The following is an 8,632-nucleotide window of genomic DNA, read 5'->3' as shown; positions in this document are numbered from 1 at the left end:
ATTGTTCTATGTAAGTCAACATTTTCTAACAGAATGTTTTTTTCTTTGTCTTTTTAAACAAGGACTCAGACTTGTGGGCTGGCAAATAACCTATTGCAGTGGTTCCCGAACCCTAGGGGTACGTGGAGGTACTACAGGGGGTACTTGAGATAAAGGGGAAAATTGAGAATAAATCATGAAAATAAATGAAACTTTAAAATAAATCTGCTCAGGAGGCACTAACCCATTCACTCATTCACTCATATTTTGTAATGTTATACTCTTCAAAAGGTGGGTTATCATTAATTCATTGTATCATATAGTAATCTGTGTTATTTGCTGTAGTTTTAGGTCCTGGAGTACCTTATATGTTATGACATGAGGTCAATAAAATCATATAGTGACATAAATCAACACTCAGCCATCAGCACAACGCCTAACATGTTATTGTAATATTTCTATATTTTACAAACCTAATACCGCGATACATTTCAATCTCATATTGCCTCTGGCCCAGAGAAATTATGTAAGGGGAGAAAAACCAATATTAGGCAAATTGTTTGTGAAAGATATCCACATCCTTCTGAGATATTCAATAAACCCGTGTCCCTAGTAGCTGTGTGTACGACAAAATAATTATCAATTTCCATATCATTAGGATATTAGGGTAGGAAACTGCATAACAGAAAACATTTGTTAATGCCCTGTGATTAGAATAAGTCTGCTGCGCGTAGCATTAGGAAAATTAAATTGAAAATCCACTGACTTGTTGCAATCATGAAAATCTGATGATGTCCATGAGAATTGGTAGGCATCCTCGATTATTATGGGAGATGAGTACTGACGCTGTGGACGTGAGTAAATAGATGTGTTGTGCAGCACTGCGGGGTTAGCGTTAGGGTTAGTGCAGTGTTGGCCAGCACTGTGGGGTACGGCAACCATTTTAGGGCATCCTCCTCCGTCAGAGTATAGGCTATCGTTCCTCAGTCTAACGCCGGGATTGCACTGGTTGCATTTGCGTTGCGTTGCGGCTGTGCTCCAGTTTTGCTCCGTGCTCTGTGCTCCGCCAACACTAACCGGCTGCGTGTCACGTCACGGCTCCGCTCCGCCAGACAGCTATAGTGACGTGACCGACAAGTTCTCGCGGTGAAATCGCGCGAGACACTTTGTATGTGGGATAAATACAACAACAAACAGGCAGAAGATCATTGTTCCCAACTGGAGAAGCAGAGGAGGGGTGGACTTGCTTGGTGTTGTCCTTGTAAAAGGATGGGTCATGTCATAAATTATTTTGTGGTTTTGCACTTCAATTATGAACTTTTCATACATGTTTGTCCTCTGGCTTGATGTTGAATGCTGTAAACACCTCTGCCCTGTTGACTCCATGCCTGGCTCCGCCCAACTTGCTGCAGCTTTGCTCCGTCATCCGTGAAAAATAGAAGCTCTGCGTATCTTTTTCTGAGAGCTCCGTATTGTCGGAGCTGGGATGGAGTAGACACTCAACGCAGCGGAGTAGGTGGGAGTTGACACAATGATTAGAGTGGAAATGTATCGGCTCCGAAGCCATACTGCAGCGCAGACGGACCGAACTCGGACTCAGTGGAATGTGGCCGTAACGCCTACATTCCACTAGGTCCGTGTTCGGTCCGTCTGCGCGGCGGTACGGCATCGGAGCCGATACGTTTCCACTGTGAATTTAGCAACAATTTTTTACAACTTCACTTCCGGTTGAATGATTTTGCCTTCAAAATAAGAACGCAAGTTTTTTTATATTTACAATATAGATTAAAGTAGTCATCTATGAGACCCAACTAGTCTAGTCTATTGTCATCAAACATTAAACTAGATGTTCCTCTTAGTGTTACTATGTTAACACATTCACTGCCAGACGTTTTTTTTTACTGTAGTTAGCTTCTGCCAGAGGGCTTTTTTGAGGATTCTGGCTCATCTTTCAAGACCCGAGGATTCTTTTCTGCTAAGATTTTGTGAACACACAATATCTCAAAAGAACTAATAGAATGTGTGCTTTCTCTGTCTAAAAGAGTTAGTTTGTAGAGTTAGTAGTTATGTAAGCATTAGCAGTTGAATACAGCATGGTTTCAGCGTCAGAAAAATTATTCAGAGATAAACGGCTTTTTGTGAAATTCGATAGAACAGTCACTTTAACCATTCATTTTTGGCATCAGTAAGACGTCAGACATCTAAACAATAGTTTTGAACAGTAATTTCCTCCATAACAGCAGGAAACCCCCCTCTGCTTCCAACTCCTCCCTCCGTGGGCGTTCTTCTTGGCTGCAGCGGCCGTCACAAGCTTGTCACCAGTCTCACTGCTTTGCTGCTGCTGCTGCCTGTCTGCGCGGCCGCTGTTTGAGGAAGTCTGGATGGACTCGCTCGCTTCTTGGAGTTTTGGTTGAGAGAAGCTTTTGCGATTCTGGTCATATTTATGCTGCGTGTTTCAAAGTGTGTTCCACCTGTAATCTATTATGCAAATTTGCAATCCCGCATCGCCAGCAATCAGCGCGAAAAAGAAAGCGTTTTCCCCCATCCATTTTCATGAGAATGGCTGCTTTTTGCTTGCCTTCCTCTAGTCAGGAGAGCACTGTTGCCACTTAGTGGGTCGGTGGAATGGGTTGTAAACGTTCGGTGGCTCCAATAATTATATAAGAGATGTAAAAGGGTTAGATGCACATCCCACGGTCAAAAAAAAAAATCATTTTTTTGACGTATTAATACGTCATTGGCAGTCAACCGTTGGATTATCTTTGACGTATTAATACGTCATTGGCAGTGAACGTGTTAATTATGTTGGGTCTCATAGATTAATACTTTAATCTACTTTAATCAGGGAGGAATGAGTTAACTTTTCAGTCAGAAGCTGCTGAGACCCCAGCACGGGTGGGCGGGGCTTGCTGTTCAATGGTGCCAAAATGGAGAAGAAAAGAGGTGCAGAGAGGTGGAAAGCAAGGAGCCTATGTTGTGTCTTGGCCTAAACTACAATATCAGTGGTAGACAATTGTCTATTATATTACCTCTAGAATATTCGAGAGAAATTAAATTAACACTAATTTGTATTTATTTATTTATTCATATTAGGCTATATAACTCATTGAGTGCCAGCCACTTTTGGAGAACGGACGCTCCCAGTGCCAGAGTTTCAGAGCGTTTTCAGTGATTTCTCGAGGCCCACAGAATATTGTGTGATATTACTATGTAAACACCGAACATGCACAAAGAACGAGCTGACTCTATTGTATCATCAGCAAAAAAAAGTTTATTGATACCATTTTCCGTTCTTTAGTTATGAGCCGGAGAAGATAGGTTGTTTGGAGCAAATAAAGGCGTTTCAAATTAGAAGCTGAGTTATTCCGCCTTTTGTGAAATGAAGCATTTCAAGCACATTCACTGACTCTGAAGATAATATTTTCTGATGTAGTGACGTGGTGTAGTTGTGTGGTGCCCTGCGTGCCCCACCCCCCTCTCCCCCCCTCAGCTGCAAACTCCTCCCCACACTAACACACAGCCTGTCTATTTTCGGAGTGCTCCGTTTTTGTGCGCCGGCTCCCAGCGCGACACGGAAAAGCCAAACCGGACTGCTGAGAATTAGGGATGTCGACGGTTAACCGTTAACCGGTTAACCGCCGAGAACGTCTTTGGTCGGTTAAGCATGTCGGTTAAACGGTCAATTTCCATGTTAATTTGCATATAACAGTGTTGCCAATGTGGCGATTCCCCCCCCCCTCCTTCGTGGTCAGCAATGTAACATAAGTATATTAAACGATGGGGCAAGTATTAATCAAGCTAGATTTGGAAATAAACACATGGTTCATGTTGATTTTATCTACCCGATGTCTGATCAAACGCATTCCGCAGCGAAGCACACACACAGCTGAACACCTGCTGCAGCCACAGAGTCACTGTGAAGTGAGCGCACTGACTGCCCCGCCCCTCTGCTGCTCATGGCTGAGCCTATGGTCTGAGCACACAGCTCAGATGTGCTCTGTGACCATTTCAGAATGATGAACACACCCAGCGAAACAATCAGCTCATACATGTTCTATAGTTTTGTTAACTCCGTGTGTGCTGTCATTAGCCTACTTTTTCTACGGCCGGGACACACATCTTGCATGTGCGTGTGCGTGGCGTGCTTGCTGCAGCTGGCAACTCTCTCCCTCCCTTCGCAGTGCATGTTCATCATGCACACGCATGCATACGCTCGCACTCAATGATGAAAGAGTAGTTTTTACCGTGTTACAAAAATGACATGAAACGGTCGAATTGACGATTGAAAAGTATCAATTAACGTTAACGTTACTGTCGGACTGTGCGGCACTCGTTTTTATAATGTTGTGGAGCCCTGCCAGAGAGCACAGCCCTCGCCGTGTGTGTGAAGAGAGAGAGCGAATGGGTGAGACAGAAGCAAACTATTTTTTGCAGATCTCAAAAGCAGGTAAACCACTGTGGGATTAGTGAGACTATTGCTAAAAGAGAAGATACTGTAGTGATGCTGCGCACTTTTTCAGTGCGCCCTGCAGCCTGGGCTGTCATCCGCTCAAACACTACTTCACGGGGCGGCTGCATGTCAATTGACGTGCCCTTAATATGCAATGCGAGCAGTATAGCCTATCGGAGGAATGTTTTTGTTTAGATGGCTGGAGGGTTCAACTTGTCTTCTCGTTTTGTTAATGTGTTTTTTTCTGCTTGTAGATGTAAAAATAAACGCTTTCTACTGAAAAAAAATCAAGCATTTGGTAGCCTAATGGTTTAATGGTGCACAGACAGTAAAATAGCGCATTTTAATCCTCTCGGTTAACCGACAGTTGTCGGCTAATGAGTGTCGGTTGTCGGTCAAGAAAAATTATGATTTTCGACATCCCATACTGAGAATGGTTTGGCCCTTCGGCGTCGGGTGCTGCTTTTCTGGCGGCTAATCGTGTGGAGAAACTATGCAGACAGACAGACAGAGGCAGAGGGGCTCAGTTGTGGGCGCGGATTGACTGCTGTTCGCAGCCACATTCAGCTCCAGACAGAGCAATCTATATGGCTCTGGCTGCAGCATGAGCGGTTTCTCTTTCATCACGGGGCTTTTTCCTGCTGTTTTCCGGACCTTTCTCTAATCTGGAGAGCACTGTCGCCACCTAATGAGTCCTTAAAATAGGTTATACACCTTCAATAGCTACAATATTTGTACAGGAGATGCCTGAGGCTTTGATCCACGTCCCACCGTCAAAAAACGCAATTGACGAACATACTCGTCCTTGGCACTCTACGTTAGTATCTGAATTGACGAACATACTCGTCCTTGGCACTCAATGAGATAAAAAATCCCATTGGTCAAATGTAAACAGTAGCGGCTAAACTGAAAGTATGGGTTGGATTGCTTTTGGGGTTTTCTTCACAAAAGTGGAGAAGGAGGCAGAAGCAGCACTAGCACTACAGCAGGTGCTCCTGCAGAGCTGGAGGTGGTGTTGAACTTATCAGAATCAGGAACCTTCAGGTAGGCTACAATTTCAGAGCATAAAGTGAAACATGTAGGCTATATGCTTATTGTGCTTTATGGGATTATCAGTAGGACTGCACAATACAGTTTAAAGTGGAGATGAAGCAGTTTGATTATTTTGTATTTGCATTTAACCTCAGACGAGACAAGACAGGACACTGCACTCTTCCTTAAATTAAGTCTGCTGTGAAGCTTTTGTACAGAGGCATGTTTTTGTTTTTACGTCTTCATATTATACTTGCAGTTATCTAGGCAATGTTGAATTCTATGGGATCATGTCTATGTTCCCCGGGTTCTATGTTCCCCGGGTTCTATATTCCCCGTTTTTCACTAACCCTAAACCTAACCTCCCCCAGACCCTAACCCAAAACCTAACCTCTCCCACCCCCCACGCCTAAACCTAACCTCCCCCAGACCCTAACCCAAAACCTAACCTCTCCCAGGGAACATAGCGGGGAACATAGGACCATATTTGGAAAAAGCGGGGAACATAGGACCCGGGGAACATAGAGATGACCCCAATTCTATTGGTGAACAAATAGGTAACATAACATGTAACATCACGTTAGCATTATATTAAATCAAATCTTGCTTCAAACGGGCCAAATCTTTTGGTCGCCGGCGAAAAACGTGTGTGTCCGCGTGTGTTGGCCTGGCCTGCATGGTATCTAATGCCCGGCCTGAATTATGGTCCCAGTCCGCCCCTGTCTTATGCTATCTTCCGTGTCTCGTATGCGATTGTCCACCTTGCGCAAGTGTCAATTTGTGTTCCCGGCAAGATCCCATCCAGTTTTGCACCTGGCATCTGTGCGCAAACGCAGCTGTGGACGTGCCCCAAGCCAAACCAGGCATGTCCCCGCAAAATGCTTGCCTTCTGCTATCATCCGCATGCGCGCAATTCTTTGTGGTAAGAGCTCTGAAAAGCAGCTCTTAACGGTAAAAAAGGCCCCGCTGCCGTGAGTGCACCAGTACCTCGGTGCGCAGAGGACACATGCAAATTACATTACATTACATTACATTATGTCATATGGCAGACGCTTTTATCCAAAGCGACTTACAATAACACATTTTTGTCAGCAATAGAGCAATCAACTATGGAGCACAGTCTATGATAACTACAACTTCTGAAGGACAGTGGTACAAGTTTAGGTTAGTGGTACAAGTTTAGGTTAGTTTTTTTTTTTTTTTTTTTTTTTTTTTTAGAAAGAGAGAGAACGAAGTTAGATCAAGAAGGGCCCAGATGGAGCCTGAAAAGGTGTGTCTTTAGACTTTTCCGAAAGATCGGCAGTGATTCAGCTGTCCTGACCGAAGGTGGAAGCTCGTTCCACCATTGAGGTGCCAGGGACGAGAAGAGTCGAGATCGGGATGAGCGACTTTTGAGCACCCGTAACGAAGGGGGGGGCGAGGCGACCTGCACTGGTGGAGGAGCGAAGGGAGCGCTGAGAGGTTTGGAACCTGACCATAGATTGCAGGTACAGGGGAGCTGACTGGTGTACAGCCCTGTAGGCCGGTACCGTGTCTTGAATTTGATGCGGGCCGAGATGGGAAGCCAGTGGAGGTCCTGGAAGAGGGGAGTGACGTGAGAGAATTTGGGTTGGTTGAATACCAGACGGGCTGCAGCGTTCTGAATGAGCTGAAGCGGTCGGATGTCGGTGGCAGGTAGGCCGGCCAGGAGTACGTTGCAGTAGTCCAGGCGGGAGATGACAAGAGACTGGACCAGGAGTTGAGTCGCTTCTCTTGTGAGAAAGGGACGGATTTTGCGGATGTTGTAGAGAGAGAACCTACAGGAGCGTGCTGTCGCAGCTATGTTGGCTGAGCAAGACAGCTGGTTGTCAAGGATCACCCCAAGGTTCTTAGCTGTTTGGGAGGGAAGTACAGTGATGTTGTCAATGGAGATGGAGAGATATGCGAGAGGGCAGTCTTTCCCTGGGAGGAAGAGTAGCTCTGTCTTACCAAGGTTGAGCTTGAGGTGGTGGGCAGACATCCAGTCGCCAATGTCTTTGAGGCATGCAGAGATGCGAGCCTCGATTTGAGTGTCGGAGGGGGGGAAGGAAAGGAAAAGCTGGGTGTCATCAGCATAGCAGTGATAAGAAAAGCCGGGGTTCCTTTGCCTTTCCGACATGCTGCCACTCCGAACGTTAACTTCCATCATTCGGACTGGCGGTCGTTCACCTTAGAAGCCGCAATGCCGACCTTAGGTTTAGGCGTGGGGGTGGGAGAGGTTAGGTTTTGGGTTAGGGTCTGGGGGAGGTTAGGTTTAGGCATAGGGGGAGGTTAGGTTTGGCGTGGGGGTTGGGAGAGGTTAGTGAAAAACGGGGAATATAGACCCCCTTTCGGAGTGCCGATATTTCGGAGTGGCAGAACGTCGGAGTGGCAGCACGTCGGAGTGGCAGCATGTAACCGAAAAGCCATGAGAAGAGATCACATAGGCAAGAGATCTGATATAGAGAAGGAAAAGTAAGGGGCCCAGGACTGAGCCCTGGGGGACACCGGTGGTAAGAGGACAGGATCTGGAGAGGGACCCTCTCCATGAGACCTGGTATGAGCGGTTTGAGAGGTAGGAAGCAAACCAGGAGAGTGCAGAACCTGAAATGCCGAGGTCAGACAGAGTGGAAAGAAGGATTTGGTGGTTGACTGTATCGAAGGCAGCAGACAGGTCAAGGAGGACAAGAAAAGAGGAGAGGGATGAGGCCTTAGCAGTGTGAAGGGCCTCTGTGACAGCAAGAAGAGCTGTCTCAGTGGAGTGAGAAGCCTTGACCGAGAACATGAATGAGGTAATTTGATCCCTGGGAGACTCCAGGGAACAGCCCGGGAGGAAATATCAGTATGGTGGTTGTTGCGGGATGAGATTATGACGATATGTGGCGAAAACGGGAATAAAACTGGCTATTTAGATGCAGGAAAGACAGGCTGCCACTTGGCCCCCTCGGAGCTCCATTTTAGGACCGGCTTGGACGCTATTGATCTCAAAACAACGATAGGACGGCCAAATGCTGCGGAGATCGCTGGGTGAGTCGTCAGATCATAATTAATGTGAGGAGAGGGGTCCAGGTTAAAAAAAAACGAAATTCTCCTTCAAGTAGTTGGGGCAGGGGGTTCCAGTTTCCATGTTTCGTGTAGGCTATACTTTCCTCTAAAGCCTCCCTCAAGCTGCTG

Source organism: Poromitra crassiceps (genome assembly GCF_964638095.1).
Source record: "Poromitra crassiceps genome assembly, chromosome: 2".
NCBI classification, from domain to species: domain Eukaryota; kingdom Metazoa; phylum Chordata; class Actinopteri; order Beryciformes; family Melamphaidae; genus Poromitra; species Poromitra crassiceps.
Note: the sequence above shows the minus strand (reverse complement) of the source record.